The following is a 20,042-nucleotide window of genomic DNA, read 5'->3' on the forward strand; positions in this document are numbered from 1 at the left end:
TAAGGGGTCCCTGAACCGGTGTAGACTGGCTTATGCAGAATTGGGCACATCTGTGCCCAAGAAAGCATTTCCAGAGGCTGGGGGAGGCTACTCCTCCCCTGCCTTCACACCATTTTCCAAAGGGAGAGGGTGTCACACCCTCTCTCAGAGGAAGTTCTTTGTTCTGCCATCCTGGGCCAGGCCTGGCTGGACCCCAGGAGGGCAGCTGCCTGTCTGAGGGGTTGGCAGCAGAAGCAGCTGCAATGAAACCCCAGGAAGGGCAGTTTGGCAGTACCAGGGTCTGTGCTACAGACCACTGGGATCATGGGATTGTGCCAACTATGCCAGGATGGCATAGAGGGGGCAATTCCATGATCATAGACATGTTAAATGGCCATATTCGGAGTTACCATTGTGAAGCTACATATAGGTAGTGACCTATATGTAGTGCACGCGTGTAATGGTGTCCCCGCACTCACAAAGTTCAGGGAATTGGCTCTGAACAATGTGGGGGCACCTTGGCTAGTGCCAGGGTGCCCTCACACTAAGTAACTTTGCACCTAACCTTTACCAGGTAAAGGTTAGACATATAGGTGACTTATAAGTTACTTAAGTGCAGTGTAAAATGGCTGTGAAATAACGTGGACGTTATTTCACTCAGGCTGCAGTGGCAGGCCTGTGTAAGAATTGTCAGAGCTCCCTATGGGTGGCAAAAGAAATGCTGCAGCCCATAGGAATCTCCTGGAACCCCAATACCCTGGGTACCTCAGTACCATATACTAGGGAATTATAAGGGTGTTCCAGTAAGCCAATGTAAATTGGTAAAATTGGTCACTAGCCTGTCAGTGACAATTTGAAATAAATGAGAGAGCATAACCACTGAGGTTCTGGTTAGCAGAGCCTCAGTGAGACAGTTAGGCACCACACAGGGAACACATACATATAGGCCACAAACTTATGAGCACTGGGGTCCTGACTAGCAGGGTCCCAGTGACACATAACAAACATACTGAAAACATGGGGTTTTCACTATGAGCACTGGGCCCTGGCTAGCAGGATCCCAGTGAGACAGTGAAAACACCCTGACATACACTCACAAACAGGCCAAAAGTGGGGGTAACAAGGCTAGAAAGAGGCTACTTTCTCACAAGCATTATTACCGTCATTCCATTGGAAGTTGAGGTCACCCAAGATGATGAAATTGGGGCATGAGAAAGAGAGCAGTGCGTTATTAGGTCAGCTAGGTGATCCCCAAAAGGGAGGGTGTTGCCTGGGGGTGGTAGAGTAGGTGTAAGGTCACAATGGAGTTGTCACTCATCCTGACGGAGGCGTTGAGATGTTCAAATGAGTTGTAGCTGAATGTGTCTTTTATCTCTATTTTTATATTATTTTTGTGAATGATGGCAATGCCTCCCCCATGGCGGTCTTTTCTATCTTTGTTAGTAATTGAGAAACCTGGCGGAACGAGGGTATCCATGATTGGTTGAGAGTGTTCAGTCAGCCAGGTTTCTGTGATGAAGGCAATGTCAATGTTGTGGTTAAGGATGGCATCAGCTAGATCCACAGCATGTTTGACTGCCGATCTGCAATTAATGAGCATACAGTTGGTTTGCTGATAGACCTTGGGGTGTAGAGTGGAAGGGATCAGGCGGATGTTGACGAGGTGAGCTGGAGGCCTGGGTGAGGTTGAAGGTGTGAGATTTCGGCCTAGACCTGTGATGACCTGGATATTGGATGGGGGTTAGGTATTGGCAAGGGTGTGTTGTAAGATTGGGAGAGTTTTACTGCTTCATTGTGTGACAGTGGAGCGTTCGTTCTTTTTGGCCTTTGGGCGTTGAGGTAGTAGGGCCTAGAGGGCCAGTTAAGACTAGGAGGGGTGGTCATATCAGGGAGTGGAGTGTGGGCCTGGATCAGAGGGGGGTGCAGAAGCGGATTCAGGTTTCTCGCTATCACGTTGATGCCCTGAATGATGGTCTCTAGTTGGGATTCTAGGTTGGTGAACCGCTCGTTAATTTTAGATGTGATAGTGAGATTGGAGGGGGGTGCGGGTGGTGTGCTTCCTACTGTGTGGGGTCTGATGCGATTGGCCCTGATGGTTCTCTAAATCCTTGGGTGGTATGTAGGAGTAGACAACAGTAGAGTAGTTGGGATTGGTATCGGGGGCTGCGTTAGAAGTGACATAGGATGTGGGCGGACCATGGGTGTCTCTTCGATTAGTTGAGTATTGTCTGTTTGTGGGAAGCAGGAGAGTGGGTTTGGGAGAGGGAGCTATTCTGGGGGAATCTTGGGTAGATTCAGGGAGGGGGTGGTTTTGTGCGAGTGGATTGTGGTGGTGTAGGCTTGTGAGCATTTCAGGGTGTTGGGATTGATGGTTGTTGGGTATAGGGAGTTGGGGGCTGAGTCGGGGGAGAGGGGTTTGTGAAGATGAGTGAGCCGCTCAGGTTGTAGAGATTGTCCTTTAAAGGGGTGGGGGTGCTGAGGATTGTGTTGGGGGTGGAGGGGGTTGGTAGCAGGGGTCGAGTGTAATTTTATGAGGCTGGGGATCTTAGGGATCCGTGTGTTGGGGGATTGAGGTTGTGAAATGGCTGATTTTAGTGGGGGAATATGGATTCGAAAGCGTGGAGGTTAGTGTCATTAGCTTGTATCATCATGGTACTGTTTCTGAGAATGGAGATGAGGGCATTACCCTGGAATGTGGGCAAGCTGGTGATTGTGAGTTTGCAGCCATGTGGGATGTTGGTGGATTTGGAGGTGAGGAGGTAGCTGGTAAGTAAAGTGTTCCATCTAGCTGGGCGTTTAGTGAAGAAGATAAGATCTGTCCTTTTAGGACCTTTATAGGTATTGTAGTAGGTGTCAGCAATTAGCAACTCAGGGTGTTGCCTGATCAGTTTGTGCTTAAAGTTTTTAAGCGCAGTGGGGGAGAGGTTGTTGGGGGGGATATGGAGAAAGAGTTGGGACCGCGGGATTTCAGAAAGGTGGAAATGGGTGAGTTAGCGGGTTCTGCGGAGTTCAACATCTTAGGTTTTTATAGTTGGGGGTGGGGGTTATTGGTAGGGCAGGTTGGAGGTTGGATGGGTTTGTAGTGTCTATCTGAGAGCTATGGAGGCGGAATTAGGAGGTGGGGAGAGGAGAAAGGAATGTGAGGGAACAGGTTGGCGGATGCCCGAATAGGATGTAATGCTCCTGGTTATGTTAGTCCTACCTTGGTGTTGCTAGTGGTTTAGGATTGGGTGGTCCTACTTTTGTGTTGATTGCCAGTTGGCGATTTATTGGTAGTTCTACTCTAGTGCCAGTGCCCGCTTTAGGTTAAAAATGGGGGCCAGCATGGGATCACAGAGGGGGCCAAAATGGTGGACCCCAGGGGAGAGCTGAGGGGGTGGCTGAGAACTGCGTGCAAGTGGGTTTCTACCCGGGAGGGGCAGATTCTTGAGGGCCTATTTTCCCTCAGGAGGAATAACATAAGGACGCATGGTCAGGGAGACTGCTAGGTGGGATGGTCGGGCCCCTGTTGATACGTAGCACTGGAGGGGCTGGGGGAAGGACGAGGGCCGACTTGTGTGGAGACGCAGTTCATCTCGACCGTGGAAGTGGCCGTTTAGAGCCTAAGTAGCCTTTGGCTCAGGCATAGCATAAACACACCTGAGATCCTCGGTGAATCCTCGCATGCCAGTGCCGTGCGAGCCGATCGCCGAGCTTTGGGAGTCGGAGGGTGAAAGTTGGATTGGTCCCCTGCAGGAGGGTGTCCTCCGGTGTTGGAGCACGGAGGAGGACGTGCTTCCTTGAAAGCGTTCTGTGAGTTGCGGGCAGGGACAGAACAGAAACGACTGCCCTCCAGCCACTTCTTTGCGAGTTTAGGGCAGGAGGATACCCTCCAGGGGAGGGTGTCCTCCGGTGAGGGAGCGCAGACGAGGGCATGCTTCCCGACTTGGTCCCTTGCGTGAGGGCGTCCTCCGGTGTTGGAACGCGGAGGAGGGCACGCTCCTTGAAAGCATCCTGGAGTCTGTGAGTGGAGGGCGGGGGCAGGACAAAATTGACTGCCCTCCAGCCACTTCGTCGCAAGTTTGGGGCGGGAGGATGCCCTCTAAGGGAGGGTGTTCTCCGGTGAAGGAGCGCAAAGGAGGGCGCGGTTCCCAAAGGCAGTCAGCAGGCCTTCGATAAACAATGGGTGGCGGGAAAGGGCAAGGCCAGAACGAGTGCCCCCCCAGCCGCTCCGATGTCCGTCCGCACTCTGCTTGTTTGGGGGAGGGGGATGGCAAGGAGCAGCCGCTCTGGCATCCTTCTGAACTCTGCTCGTTGGGGGAGGAGGGGGTGAGGAGCAGCCCCCAGCGGAGAATGCGTGGAAAAGGGGGCCCCCTATGCGGTCAGGAAGCCGGTGACGGGAGGAAAGCAGCCGATGGATTCCAGCGAGAACGGCTACCCTTCAGCCCAGAGGCGAGGGTGGGGAGGCTCTCACCTCACAATCGAAGCTCCGGATCCGGGAGTCCAACCACGGCTGGGCAGCAGGCAGGCAGCTGAAGACTGGAGAAAGACTCGGGTAAGTCCAGAGGGTTCTCCTGTTGTTGAAACCGACTGTTTTCTGTGTAGGCAAGCTCTGCTCACTGTCGATTCGGTGAAGGAGGAGCTTGATAGAGGATTTCAAAGTATTTCTTTTGGTGTTCGTATAGTTGTTTTGGATGTCCTTGATGGGCGTTTCGTTTGTTGTCTTATCGGTGTGGCGGTTGCCGGGGATGCCTGAGGGAAATCCCGGGATTTTCACTGATTGTGATCCCGTCCTTCAAGAGCTCTGGGAGGTGCTTCCTTCCTCGCGGCCATCTTGAATACGCTGGCATCGTATGGATCTGTGTTTGCCTGGCTGTGTCAGTGTGTGTCTGTGGTGTTAATGTATGCGTTAGAGTGTGCCTGGATGTGTTAGTGTATGCATCAGTGTGTGGTTGGGTGTATCAGTGTATAGATGAGTGTTTTCCTGGTTGTGTTAGTCTATGCATCAGTGTTTGCTAGGTATGTCAGTGTATGCATCAGTGTCTGTCTGGGTGTGTCAACATAAATGTGAGTCTGTGCCTGGGTATGTCAGTGTATGGATAAGTGTGTGCCTAGGTGAGTCAGTGTGTGCACCAATGTTTGTCTGTGTGTGTTAGTGTATGCACCAGTGTGTGCCTGGATGTATTAGTGTATGTGTTAGTGTGTTCTTGGGTGTATCAGCATATATGTTAGTGTGTCTGGGTGTGCCAGTGCATGCATAAGTGTGTGCCTGGGTGTATTAGTGTATGCGTCAGTGTCTGCCTGGGTGTGTTAGTGTATGCGTCAGTGTCTGTCTGGGTGTGTCAGCATACATGTCAGGGTGTGCTTGGGTATATCAGTGTATACATGAATGTTTACCTGGATGTGTCAGTGTATGTATTAGCGTATGCCTGAGTATATCAGTCTATGAATGAGTGTGTGTCTGGGTGTATTATGGTATGCATAAAGTTTGCCTGCGTATGTCATTGTACGCATCAGTGTCTGTCTGGGTGTGTCATTGTGTGCGTAAGTGTATGACTGTGCGTTTTAATGTAGTATTTCTCTGGGTATGTCAGTGTATGCCTCAGTGTCTGTCTGGGTGTGTCAAAATATATGTCAGCGTGGGCCTGGGTGTGTCAGTGTATGCATCAGTATTTTTCTGGGTGTGTCAGTGTGTGTGTCATTGTATGTCTGTGTAAAAACTGTAAACTTCGCACTTGTATAGCGCACTACTTACCCGTTAGGGTCTCAAGGCGCTGTACGCATACCGCTGTGGAACCCCTCTTGGCTTTTCCCTGTGAGGCGCCCACTCCTGGACCGCCCCAGGGTGAAGCCAGGCATCCAAGTGTTGTGAGGGCCGTTGTGGAGATTAAGCAAGCTATTGCCCAGAGTTAAAGAATGGGACCCATTAATTAGATTAGGCACTGAGGCGAGAATTATCTGGTCCAAGGGAATTGAGCCCAAGACCCGCCGAGGTGGGAATTGAACCCTGGTCCCAAGCCAGATCTCTGCATCAGGGTCTGCCGCTCTAACCATTGTGCCACACTTCTCCACTGTGTGTGTTACTGTATGCATCAGTGTGTGCCTGGATATGTTAGTGTATTTGGGTGTATCAGTGTATGGATGAGTGTGCATATAGGTGTGCTAGTGTATTAATCAGTGTTTGTGTATGTCAGTGTATGCATTAGTGTCTTTCTGGGTGTGTCAGTGTGTGTGTTAGTGTATGCATCAGTGTGTGTCTGAATGTGTTAGTTTATATGTTAGTGTATGTTTGAGTGTGTCAGTGTATAGATGAGTGTGTACTTGGGTGTGTTAGTGTATGCCTTAGTGTTTGCCTGGGTATGTCACTGTGTGCAGCAGTGTCTGTCTGGGTGTGTCAGCATAAATGTCAGTGTGTGCATGGGTGTATCAGTGTATACATGACTGTTTACCTGGATGTGTCAGCGTATGTATTAGTGTATACCAGGGAATATCAGTCTATGAATGAGTATGTTTCTGGGTGTCAGTCTGTGCATAAGCCTGTGTCTGGGTGTGTTAGTGTTTACGTCAGTGCATGCGAGGGTGTATCAGTGAATGCATTATTGTTTACTTGGGTGTGTCAATGTATGCCCCATTGTTTGTCTACGTATATCAGTGTGTGCATTAGTGTGTGTCCGTGTGTCTTAGTGTGTGCATTAGTGTGTACCTGGGTGTGTCAGTGTATAAATGAGTGTGTCCCTTGGTAAGATAGTGTATATACAAGAATGAATGTGGATATATGAGTGTTTTCATTAGTGTGTATTAGTATAATTACCTATGTTTAGTTGGAAATATTTATGGATAGTTTATAAATGGTGAAAGATGTAATTAGCTTCCTTCAGTACCGCAAAAAATAGGTCCATTAACCTGTGTAAAAAGAAACAAACATAAATAGAAGTTAGAGTTTCATGTCATACATTTGTCTATTCAGGTTTCATGATCTGTAATGAAAAAAGTGTTGTTAATAAAATACAAAAAATTAATATAATTGAATAGTAGTTACACATCTTATTTAAGCATTTCATTTTCCCTTCTTCACTGTTCTCAGCTTCCTTACTTTTTACCCCATAAATAAAGTGTTGTATAGGTAGTCATCACTGAACAGTGGGGGGGAAACAATCATATAGACTGTAGAAAAACATAATTGCATAGTACGTTATTTTAAATTAACATTACAATGTGTTGCACTCACTACAAATAATTAACTGTTTTACCTACATTTATTAAGTAGTGTAATAGATATATACTTCATATAAGTATTTTTCTATATGAAGAGAGTGATAATGCAATTAATATGTATTAAAGATAGCAGTAGACAAAAAGCCTCATCAAAACATCACCCTTGGTAGGCCACATGATATCATAGAATATGGTAATCCATTAACAAGGAGTAATTATGTTAGTATTATGATTCTTTTTTACTATTTTTCAGCTGTTCTTTACATATCGGTTGGATTGTCACAGTCTTCTTATCATAATCTGTCCATATATTTTTTACTTTTTAAAAAGTTCTTGGACATCCAACTACATGTTTAACTTGAATAACTTTATTACTATTTGTATAAAATAGTTGTTTGTACTAGTTTTTAGTTTCTGATCTCTTCTTCCAGTTCAGTAGTATTTTGGTTGCTTTGTTTCAGCGGTAAATCCATTTCAGTGTTTGAAATCCCTTATGAAGACATCACCCTTGGTAGGTCGTATAATGCCTTAACTTATTTGTATTGGAAGTCCAAGAAGCGAACGGTTCAATTTGTTTTTAGTAGAAATCCTCCTTATATTTTTGGTTCAAAAAAGAGAAGTTAATAATGTGGTAGCTTGTAAAATAATCTCTTCTTGTAAGTAAATAATGTCCAGATGTTACATCTTCGTGGAAGATACAAGGTTTCTTAAATTTTGCAGAACGTTTTAAAGACATCACCCTTGGTAGGCCAAATGATGTCTAAAACACTCAGAATGTCCGTAGGAGAAATGTTGTATGTTAATTAGTTTCCCAGAAATACAAGTTATAGTTTTGGTTGAAGAAAAAGAAGGTAAGAATTTTGTAGTTTGAAAGGTAGTTTTGCTTTGACTATGAGGGTACTGTTGTTGCATTCCATTCATCCAGTTTTAGTCTTTGAAAAGACAGTGTAGTGTCCACATATTATGTTACCAACTATGTGAAAAATAATAGCTACAGTTATGTACGTTTTTCAGAAAACTTAAATATGTCCAGCTTTGAAGTTTGTAATTTCGTTTTCCAATTTACATCCATGTGCTCTGCAATGTTTTAACTTTAGTATAAGGTATTTCTGTGTAATTTGAAGATATAAAGTAGACATAACATCTGGTCTACAATTTGGGCAGGTCATGTTTTGGTTTGCGTTTTTATTCAATCTGTCATAAGACAGTTTTAAAATCTGGTAGCGTTAAGTACAGAAATCTATCAGTATTTATTTGAGTATAGAATGTAAAAGAGCAATCTTCAGACTTATGGTCCCATTTGTATTTCAGTCCAAATAACTCATCAGTATTTACTTTTTCTTCTTCTAATACTCCCAGGATGGCCATTATAAATTCTTGTGCACCTTGTTGACTGTTGAGAGTAAATACTACTGATTCACTACATGTATCTACAATGTCTCAAATGGCTGAAGCAGAATATATTATTGTCTTTTCTCTTACAAAACAAATGATACAGTGCAAAACACAACCTCTTATCTGTTTCTGTTCAAGTCCATTTACAACATGTGGTAAATGAAAGAGCACATTGAGACACGCCCCCGTGGTGGACTCTGCAGAGACTCCCACACGCATGTCGGGGGGAAGGGATTAAGGCCCTCATTACAACATTGGCGGCAAAAGCTATTACGACCCACTGCACAGAAACCGCCAAAATCTAGACACCTACACAAGTCCGCCACACCAAAGGTCAGTGCTAAACTGGCGCTAACAAAACCTCCAACAGTAAAACGCCCACACTATCATGACCCACGAATCCACGCGGCGGTCTTTCAACCGCGGTATTCCATTGGCGGTACACACTGCCGCGCTCAAAATACACACACATATACAAAACACTACCACATAGGACAATTCGAAATACACACACCTGAGACACATGCACACACCACTCCCACACAACCAATACAATATAAAACACACACCCACATTACCCACAAACCCTTACTACCCAAAAATCCGAAGAAGGCCAGGGAGACAGCAAAGACAACACCAGCATACAGAGGCACACAACACCATCACACATACACGTCCACGCACAAAACACTACACACCCCTAAACATCACCCCACACATCACAAAACACACCACCTCACACATCACCCACACCACGGCACTGCAAAGACACCCCAGGTTTTCTGAGGAGGAGCTCAGGGTCATGGTGGAGGAAATCATCCGGGCAGAGCCACAGCTATTCGGATCACAGGTGCAGCACACCACCATAGCTAGGAAGATGGAGCTATGGCGCAGAATCGTGGACAGGGTCAATGCAGTGGGACAGCACCCAAGAACACGGGATGACATCAGGAAGAGGTGGAACGACCTACGGGGGAATGGGCGTTCCGTGGTCTCAAGACACCACATTGCGGTTCAGAGGACTGGCGGCGGAACCCCACCTCCTCCCCCACAACTAACAACATGGGAGGAGCAGGTCTTGGCTATACTGCATCCTGAGGGCCTCGCAGGAGTAGCTGGAGGAATGGACTCTGTTAAGTTAAATCTTTAACTACTTCATCCCCCACCCTACCTGCATGCTATCACATACCCCCACCCTCGCCCCCATCACTCCAACTCCTCACATATGTCCCACTAGCACAAACCACACATCCCAACACCAAGCCCTGCATGCAACAACAAAGCATCGACACCCATCACCAATGCATGTCCACTACACATACCCACACAGACCCCTAAACAATTATCACGCAAGCTCCAACACAGGAATGGAAGCACTGGGGTACAGGGTCACCCACCCATTGCACACCATGGCACACACAGATACTAAAACTATGCATTTACACCCCTGCAGGACCCCTACCCAACGTCACCGGACAGGGGGTTCCAGACATGTCCACTCCACCCACAGAAGAGACCCACAGTGATGACAGCAGCTCTGTCCAACTGGATCTAGATGACCAGCCCGACCCATCTGGGACCTCGGGACAGTCGGTTCCCCTCACACTGGCACAGGCCACCACAGAGCCTCCCCCTCAGGAAACACCACCACAGCACCCACCCAGCGAGCCCATACCTGTGTCCCCAGGACACGTCAAGCAGCAGTGTGTCCACCACTACAGGGAACCCAGGCTAACCCACCAACCCAAGAACAGCAGGGACCTGGGGCAGTGGTAGTGGGCACACGGTTCAGGGGACAGAGGCACAGGAACACAGAGGAACTGGGAGGGCTGCTGTGCGACAGGGGGAGGACAGGCCCAGGGACCCACTCCCCACGAGGCACTCTCCAACATCATGGGAGTGTACCATCATTCCCAGGAGACGATGGCAACGGTACTGGCCAAGTTTCAGGAGACCCAGCGGCTGCAGGAGGAACAGTATTTGGGGTTCAAGGAGGAACTCAAGTCCATCAATACCACCCTGGGCACCATTGTAGGGGTGCAGAAGGACCTCATGAACACCAGGAGGGACACTGTGGCACAACAAGGGGCCCCTGTGACTAGCCTGGACGATGAACTGCCCTCCACCTCCGCCGGCGCTAGTGGACAGGAGGCACTGCCACAGGACCACGACACCAGCACCCCACCCCCTGCAGATGGAGAACCACCCTGCAAACGGTCCCTGAGATCCAGGACAAAGACAGAGAACAATGGCAAGAGCCCAGCCAAGAAATGAGACCACCCTGATTGTCATCCTTCTGTCCCACTTTGTCACCCTGTCCATCCTTAAACTGCCCTAGCTCCACTTCCTATGCCCCTTTGGACAATGCACCTGTGAGACAAATAGACTGGACTCAGCCATGGACATTCCTCCACCATCACCCCTGACCATTTTACAACCCCCTCCACTATTTAGCACTTAAATAAACACCCTTGAATCACAAAACAATCTGGAGTCAGTCTGTGCTTTCACAAATGTGTATTAGCTATAACTAAGGAAAATAGCAATGTCCATAGTATTGTCAACATACCTATGTCACATAGCTCTAGTCCATGAGGTAACATAGCAGAGGTCACACAGTGGGGCCCACATCTGTGAAATCGAAAGGGAAAGTGACAAATCAGGGTCCATACACTGGGTGAACGTGGCAGACAGATGAGAGGTCGAACAATTTTATATGATGTAGGAGGCAGTGATGTCTTCTTACCTGTGTCTCACTGGAAATATTGATGGATCACGGTGTTTCTGTTGTCTATGTCCTCTTCTTCTGCCTCCTCTTCTTCACTGTCCACAGGCTCCACAGCTGCCAGAAGATCTCCATCTGGACCATCCTCCTGCAGAAAAGGCACCTGTCGTCGCAAAGCCAAGGGCTGCAGCATACAGCAGGCCACGATGATCTGGCACACCTTCTTAGGTGAGTAGAATAGGGAACCACCTGTCATATGGAGGCACCTGAACCTGGCCTTCAGGAGGCCGAAGGTCCTCTCTATAATGCTCCTAGTTCGCCCATGTGCATCATTGTAGCGTTCCTCTGTCCTTCTCCTGGGATTCCTCACTGGGGTCAGTAGCCATGACAGGTTGGGGTACCCGGAGTCACCTGCAAATGTCGAGGGACAACTGTTAGACACAGACCAACCCTTAGGGACAACCCCAGACCCAGACAACTATTCACACTGTATAGGGTCCATGTCCTCACCTAATAGCCACACACGGTGCCTCTGGAGTTGCCCCATCACATAAGGGATGCTGCTATTCCTTAGAATGTAAGTGTCATGCACTGAGCCAGGAAACTTGGCGTTCACATGGGATGTACTGGTCGGCCAAACACACCATCTGCACATTCATTGAATGGTAACTCTTCCGGTTTCTGTACACCTGTTCACTTCTGCGGGGGGACCAAGGCCACATGTGTCCCATCAATGGCACCTATGATGTTGGGGATATGTCCCAGAGCATAGAAGTTACCTTTCACTGTAGGCAAATCCTCCACCTGAGGGAACACGATGTAGCTGCGCATGTGTTTCAGCACGGCAGACAACACTCTGGACAACACGTTTGAGAACATAGGCTGGGACATCCCTGATGCTATGGCCACTGTAGTTTGAAAAGACCCACTTGCCAGGAAATGGAGTACTGACAGGACCTGCACTAGAGGGGGGATACCTGTGGGATGGCGGATAGCTGACATCAGGTCTGGCTCCAACTGGGCACACAGTTCCTGGATTGTGGCACGATCAAGTCTGTAGGTCACTATTACATGTCGTTCCTCCATTGTCGACAGGTCCACCAGCGGTCTGTACACCGGAGGATACCGCCATCTCCTCACCTGCCCCAGCGGACGTGCTCTATGAATGAGAACAGCGAGCAGAGGGTCAGCCAACACTGAGGTACAAAAACACAACTTTATTGCACACATTTGTCAATCCGCTATGTGCCTGTCTTAGTGTGTATACAAGGCCTAGATATGTGTGACGCATTTAAAATTAATGCCATGTGGCCCCCTGAAATGGCGGCTGCCTGACCTGTAATGTGGGACAATGGGATATGAGGTAACTGCGCTGGCATTGTACACTGTTGCGGTAGGCGGTCGAGGACCGCAGCGCAATCCTGCATTGGTTAACTTTGGATCCTCTGGGTCAGAGGAGCCAATGATGATGTACGCCGGCGGTGACGGTACGCACCGCCGCGGACGTGACCGGCATTTTCTGTCTGTTCACTCACTTGATACCTGATCTTCGACAGGAGAGGACCTACACTGCAAGTGCTGCTGTGACCTCAGTCTGGAAGTGACAATGTCTCAAGAGTCTGGGGAAAGGGCCCCTGCCTTCACATCAGAGGAGTTGGACAAACTAGTGGATGGGGTCCTCCCCCAGTACAAGCTACTCTACGGTCCTCCCGCAAACAGGTGAGTACACTGTGAGCATGCTGTATGGGCAATGCCTGTTTGGAGTGGTGTGGATGGGAGATGGGGGGGGAATGAGGCGTGCATGAAACGACGGTCAGTGGATGTGCGTCAGGGCAAGGGTGGGAACGTGGGCCAATGACTGTGACGGTCTGGACGGTTATAGTTTCTCCTTTTCCCCTGTACTATTCCTGTAGGTCAGCGCCCACCTGAAGAAGGATATTTGGCGTGCCATCGCCAAGGAAGTCCGGACCCTGGGGGTCCACCACAGATGGAGCACCCACTGCCGGAAAAGATGGGAGGACATTTGCCGCTGAAGCAAGAAGACGGTGGAGGCCCAGCTGGGGATGGCCTCCTAACGTGTGAGGTGTGCCTGTCGCACCATGACCCCCCCTGATGTTCCGGATCCTGGCGGTGGCGTATTCGGAGTTGGATGGGCGCTTGAGGGCATCACAGCAGCCACAAGGGGGTGAGTACAGTCACATTCATCTGATTCAGCGCGCATGGGAGGTGTCTGGGTGGGAGAGGTGGGCAGTGGGTTCCCCTATGCCAGTGAGTTTAACAGGCAAGGTCCCTTCGTGAGGCAGGCTATGTGGCACCCAACCCCACCAGTGTTAAGAGCCATCTACCCCAAGTCAGGCTCCTGTGACTTCCATGTGTGCAGCAATCGGGCATAGGCCTCGTACCCCATGGCCCTGTGATTAATTAGGGAACTCTAACTGCATGGCGTAGTGCAGAGGGCTGCTGTGTCTGTAGTGTCCGCCAACGGTAGCGGTATTGCATGCACTGAACATGTATTTCTACTTTCTTCCCCCCCTTTTTGTGGTCTCCCTGTTCTTGTGTGCATTAGCATCATCACGCGGAGAAGCAGTGCCACCGGTGCAGGAGGGAGCTGCATCCCACATGGCCCTGGAGGGTGAGACTACGGACTCCGAATTCACCAGTGGGACGGAGGGCGAGGGGAGCTCCACGGCGGGGACAGGAGCTGAGACCTGCGACACCGACTCCTCCTCTGATGGGAGGTCCCTTGTGGTGGCGGACCCCTCTGTGCCCACCGCATCTACAGGTACAGCCGCCACCCCCCCTACCAGCACCGGCCTCCCAGCAGCCCCTCAGCGTGTGCCCCATGGCCGCTCACCCAGGAGGGTGGGCATCTCTTTCGCCCCATGCACCTCAGCCCCTGCCCTTTTCAGCCCTGCTGCCCTCAGTGAGGAGGCCATTGACCTCCTCAGATCCCCCACTGTGGGCAGTCTACCATTCTGAATGCCATCCAGGGTGTAGAGAGGCAGTTGCAACAGACAAATGCATACCTGGAGGGCATTCATTCTGGTCAGGCATCCCAACAGCGAGCTTTTCAGACTCTGGCCTCAGCACTGATGGCAGCCATTGTTCCTGTGTCCAGCCTCCCCCCTCCAACTTCCTCCACCCAGACCCAATCCTCAGCCTATCCCAAGCACACCATCAGACCAGCATGCACACACCTCAACACACAAGGGTAGCTCTGGCAAACATAAGCACCACACATCCCACAGGCACTCACACAAGCATCATACCCATGCAGACATACCAACAGCCACTGCCTCCACTGTGTCCCCCCCCCTCCACGTTTCCCTCCTCCCTCCCTGTCAAGTCTCCACTCACACCTGCATGCACTACATCTTCAGCCACTACGTCCATCACCAGCACGCACATCACCACACACCGCTCAGGTGCACTCACCACCCCCACTACCATTCACACATCCCCTGGGTCCTCTACCAGTGTGTCTGTGAGCCCACCTCCCAAACTACAAAAACGCAGTCACACACCCACCCAACAGCCATCCACCTCACGGCAGCCTCCAGCCCATGCACCTTCACCCAAAGTCAGCAAACGAACACCTCCTACAACCACTACCTCTTCCTCCACTCCCAAACCCCCTCCATCTACCCATCTCAGTGTGTCTACAAAACTTTTCCTGGCAAACCTTGACCTCTTCCCTACACCTCCCCCACCCCTTCTGTCCCCTAGGGCCTGCCTTTCCAGGTCCCAACCCAGCATCTCAGCCACCACATCACTGGGAACAGTGGTGCCAGCAGTAACCGGCTTCTGGAGTGCACCAAGCAGCAGGGCAGCCAGTGTGCCAAGGAGCCAGGCGAAGGACATTCCCCCACCTCAAAAACAAAAGAAGTTGGCCACAGCCCAGAGGGAGAAGGCCAAAACACCTGCCACCAACGGCTCTCCGAGGACTACAGTTGGGAGTGGCAAGACAGCAGTGCCACCATCCAAGGTGGGGAAGGGCCAGAGAAAGAAAGGGAAGTCGCTGCCAACCTGCACGGCGGACAAGACCGCCAACGGCACCGCCACATGCACCGCCGCCACAGGCACCACCGCTCAGGACACAGCCGCCAGCTGCACGCTCACTGAGCCCCCCACCAGCACCGCTGCCCAGGACACCGCCGCCAGCAGCACACTCACTGAGCCCCCCACCAACACCGCTGCTCAAGACACCACCGCCAGCAGCACGCTCACTGAGACCCCCACCAGCACCGCTGCCCAGGACACCGCCGCCAGCAGCACGCTCACTGAGCCCCCCACCAGCACTGCTGCCCAATGAGCGCCGCAAGCACCGCCGCTACTGAGGCCGCCGCCAGAAACGCCAGCGGCCATGCCACATCCTGTGCCAGTGGCACCACCGCAGACATGGCTGCCATCCCCAGTGGTCAGTCGTTCGAGGTTGGTGGTCAGTTCCAGGGGCCCGGACACCGTCAGTGGAGTGTCACATCCACTACCTCAGTCCTTGGCAGGATGAAGCACTCCGGGCACCAAGCCCCCTCCAGAACCAGTGGAGAAAGGCATCCACTACCTCAGTCCTTGGCAGGATGAAGCACTCTGGGCACCAAGTCCCCTCCAGAACCAGTGGAGAGATACATCCACTACCTCAGTCCTTGGCAGGAGGAAGCACTCTGGGCACCAATCCCCGTCCAGAACCAGTGGAGAAAGGCATCCCCTACCTCAGTCCTTGGCAGGATGAAGCACTCTGGGCACCAAGCCCCCTCCAGAACCAGTGGAGACTGTTATCCACTTGAGAGACTGTGGCTCTGCACTCCCCAGGATGCAGCAGTGGGCAAACCACCCACTGTAAAGACTTGAGAGATTGTGGCTTTGCACTCCCCAGGATGCAGCAGTGGGAAAACCACCCACTGTAAAGACTTGAGACACTGTGGCTTTGCACTCCCCAGGATACATCAATGGGCATGGCGCCCCCTCGTGGAGCTGGCATCGTACACTCATCCGGCTGAGGTGCCCCCTCTTCCCTTCCCCCTGAGGTGCCTGTTTTATTTCGATCTGATGCCCCTGCACTGTTCTCTCCATTTGGATCGGGTATTGAGTGTGGGCGTCGCCCATGCATTTTGGGCCCAGTGGCCCACGGACTATGTAGGTGCAGTACATGGACTTGGAATCTTGGTGTACATATTTGTTAATAGTGTAGATAGATTTATGAGTAATGGATTTTTCCTGATTACAATCGTTCAAATCATTTTCTTTTGTCCTTGCGTTCTTCCAGGGGGAGTTGAGAGGTGTAAATGTAATGTTTCAACATGTATTGGTGTGTGTGTTGTTGTGTGTGAGGGTGGGGGTGGGGGTGTTGAGTGTGTGTGTCACTCTCTTTTCCCTACCCCCTCCCCTGTGTCGTAGGTGCAGTACTCACCGTGATCGTCGCCGCCGTCGGTCGTGCTCCTGGTAGAGAAGCAGGAAGACAATGGCAGGTAGAATTTGGAGTTCCGGCTCCATGGCGTCCTGGTTCCTCGTGGGGTGTGTAGAGGTGAGCGTTTTCCCTTCCAAGTCCTGTTTCCGCCATGTTTTTGTTCGCGTTGAATCCGCCCTGGAAAAGGTGGTGGATTGGCCTCTCATAATGGTGTGGGCGGTACATTGTCTCCCCCCTGTCTGTTGGCGGTGACCACCATGCTGTTTGTTTGTACGCCGTGGCGGTCGGAGTGTTAAAGTGGCTGTCTATGTTGCCGGGTTCTGCCATGGTTGTGATTCTGTTTTTTTTCCGCCGGCCTGTTGGCGGTCTTACCGCTGCTTTACCACCAACCGCCAGGGTTGTAATGAGGGCCTAAATGTTTTATCAATAAATCAAACGGATTGCTATTTAGAAGGAGGGGAAGGCATAGCCATCTAAGCTTTAAAAGAAATAATGTGAAGCAAGACACCCTCAGTGGTGTAAGATGTATCACCTTTTGATGTTTGAACGTGTATCTCATGTGCGCTGAATGGATGGTTTACAAAATATTAAAAAGTTCTCCAAAAAAAAAAGAGTACATTGAGAAAAACATTTGTATAGCAGTTGACACCTGAACTGTTTTCCAACTGCTAACCTAAAATATCTCCCTTATTTTCCAACTTCCTCTTATTAATACTTTCTGGATCATCCTTCTTTTTCTTCTTGTCGTCAACAACCATCAACTCTTTTGCAAGCTTTCTCTTTGGACAGATTACCCGTTTCTCATAAATAGGATATTCACCTAAGTGAGGAGTGTATAAAATTTGTAAACAATTATACTCTCTCATACAGCGTATAACAGCACTAACTTTGCTTTCATTAAATTCAACGAAGAACAAACTGGACAATGTTCTAACACATGATAAAGCTACATACGACATACCTTCGTACTGTACTTTCAATATTAATAAAAGCTATATCCACAATTAAACCTTGTGAGTTATGGATAGTGACGTCTTATGCTAGAGAGAATGGAAACGGTTGCCGGTCATATGAACCCTTTACAAGCAAAAACCTCACAAAACATAGGCCAATCTGTTTCACACTATCAATCTGATCAAATTTTACTGGCAAATATTGCTTGAAGTTTTTCTGTTAGTAGTTTTGTTGATCCCTGATAATCTATTTTATTGATGGCTGTAATTTCCAAAATATCTTCTTTCTCAAGTTTCAATAATTCTTCGTTGATTTTGGAACACTGTTGAATTGTAGGCATTAAACAGAATACAGATTTTTCTTCTTTAATAAATATGTACATTAGTTGGTCTGCTGTACTCTTTGATGAAAATTTCTTTATAAAGCGACACTAGCATGTTTTCCATCATTTGTCAAAACCCCTACTCTAATGTCCTTCAGGATATTTCCATAGTCTATGTTGGATGCTTTACTCATATTCTTCACTAATTCCTTGTATTCAAAGTTTAACCAAATGTGTACATTCCCAATACTTCCCAAATAATTTCTTGTTTCATTATGAAGAATTGTCTTGAAAACAGGTTGTCCCTTCACAGGGTGAGTTGCAGTAGATCACCGAAGACAATTAAATGCTTTCTATAAAACACTACATCATGGTCTGTATTTAAAATGTCCTGCATTCTTAAATTTATGTAGGCAGGCATTAAGTTTGACACCATGATCACCTCATCGATAATTTAATGCTTCAGTTTCTTCAAAACCTCGAAACTTCATAACAAGCTTCACCAGATAATATCTGGTATTTCAGTTTATCATCATGTTCAACAGGAAGCATAAGTAGCTGATGTAACATAATTACTTTAATGTGGTGGGCAGCTGATCCTGTTGGTGCTGTTACTACACATGATAAATTTGATCTGTAGTCTTCTGTAGGTAAGCAGTGGGAAATTTAATTAGAAAGCTTTTTCCGGTGCCAGCTTGATCACTGATGTATAGTAGTAGAGGTTTAAATGAAAAACATGAACATTCTTTTGTGTTATGTAGAAGTCAGTGTTCGATTTTACCTTTTACTGTGTCATATATTTCTTTTCTGTTCGCTGTTTAGTTGTTATACTAACTGTTCGAAATCAACAATTTCCTCTCTTGCTTCCTGCATTGAGGTCTCCACCTCATTCCTAGCTATTGCTGCTTCATTTTGAATAACTGGTTCTCCAAGAGGATCTTGACTTAGTGGTCCAGAACTTTGTCTGTTTTTTTAACTCTTCTTAGCTATCTCAACCGCAATAACTTCTTCCTGCTCAATCTCTTCTTTCAGCATTTGCAAGTAGTGTGGAAAGACTAAACAGACAATGCGATCTTTTACAGGGTTGAAGGAATCTTCATAACAGTCATAGTCTCCAACTAGTTCTGATTTAGCACTCCAAAGCTTGAACAGTTGTAAAGGTGCCAAGTAGGAACACTCTATTTTCTCTATAGTTTGGCAACTAAGTGTGATTAATTTGATTTCCTTTGGTGTGTCTGGCCAAACAACCATCTCATCCAACAACTGCATTTTTACTTTCTTCGATGTTTCCCACTGCGTTGCTTCTGTATCTGTAGTGTTGAAGTACTTTGTAAAGGTACATGTCTTCTAGATGTGAACTCCTTGATGTATCTACTATATGGATCTAACTCTGCTAGATAGAGAATTTCTGGAAAAGACATTAAGACTATGGGCCAGATGTATCAAGCCTTTTTGCATTCGCAACACAAATTTAAGGAATCTCTAAAATAGCGATTCCTTAAATTTGCGAGCCCGTTTAGAGAATCGCAAATTGCGATTCTCTAAATAAGAAATCGCAAATAATGAATGCTTCTTTGTGATTTCTAAACCACATGTATCAAGCAATTACTTAATACGAATTTGGCATTAAGGAATCGCAATTACCACCAAATAAAACTTGGTGGTAACCATGTGCAAATTTTATAAATGCATTAAAAATGCATTTTTCAAAATTGACATGTAACGCCACATGCCCCTTTGGCATGTGTGCGCCTTACATGTCCAAAAAAACGTTTTGGGGTGCAGCAGAGGGGGTCATAGGTCCCCAGCACCCTGGGGTTTTGCATTTCCAAAATTGAGAATTCCAGTTAGGAATTCGCTATTTGAGAAATGCAAAAAAATCGCAAATATGGGCCTACTGGCCTATAGGTGCGAATGGGGGCTGTATCGCAATTTGCGATTTGGTAATAGCATTTGCGATTTTTAAGAAATCGCTATTACCAAATTGCAAATATGATACATAGCATTTTGCGAATCAGTAATAGTGATTTCTTAAAATTCGCTATTACCGATTTGCAAAAGGCTTTTTT

At 48.3% G+C, this 20,042-nt stretch overlaps 1 long non-coding RNA gene across 4 annotated transcripts in view; it reads left to right on the forward strand.

The window, feature by feature from the left end:
- The first annotated feature begins 4,065 nt into the window (after window positions 1-4,065).
- Window positions 4,066-20,042, forward strand: part of LOC138261282 (uncharacterized) — a 105,457-nt gene continuing 89,480 nt past the window's right edge. For all 4 annotated transcript variants that reach the window (XR_011199064.1, XR_011199063.1, XR_011199066.1 and 1 more), the window contains exon 1: window positions 4,066-4,513. This is a non-coding gene — a long non-coding RNA (uncharacterized lncRNA). The remainder of the gene's footprint in view (window positions 4,514-20,042) is intronic.

The sequence above is a fragment of the Pleurodeles waltl genome, chromosome 2_1, assembly GCF_031143425.1.
Source record: "Pleurodeles waltl isolate 20211129_DDA chromosome 2_1, aPleWal1.hap1.20221129, whole genome shotgun sequence".
Classification (NCBI taxonomy): Eukaryota; Metazoa; Chordata; class Amphibia; order Caudata; family Salamandridae; genus Pleurodeles; species Pleurodeles waltl.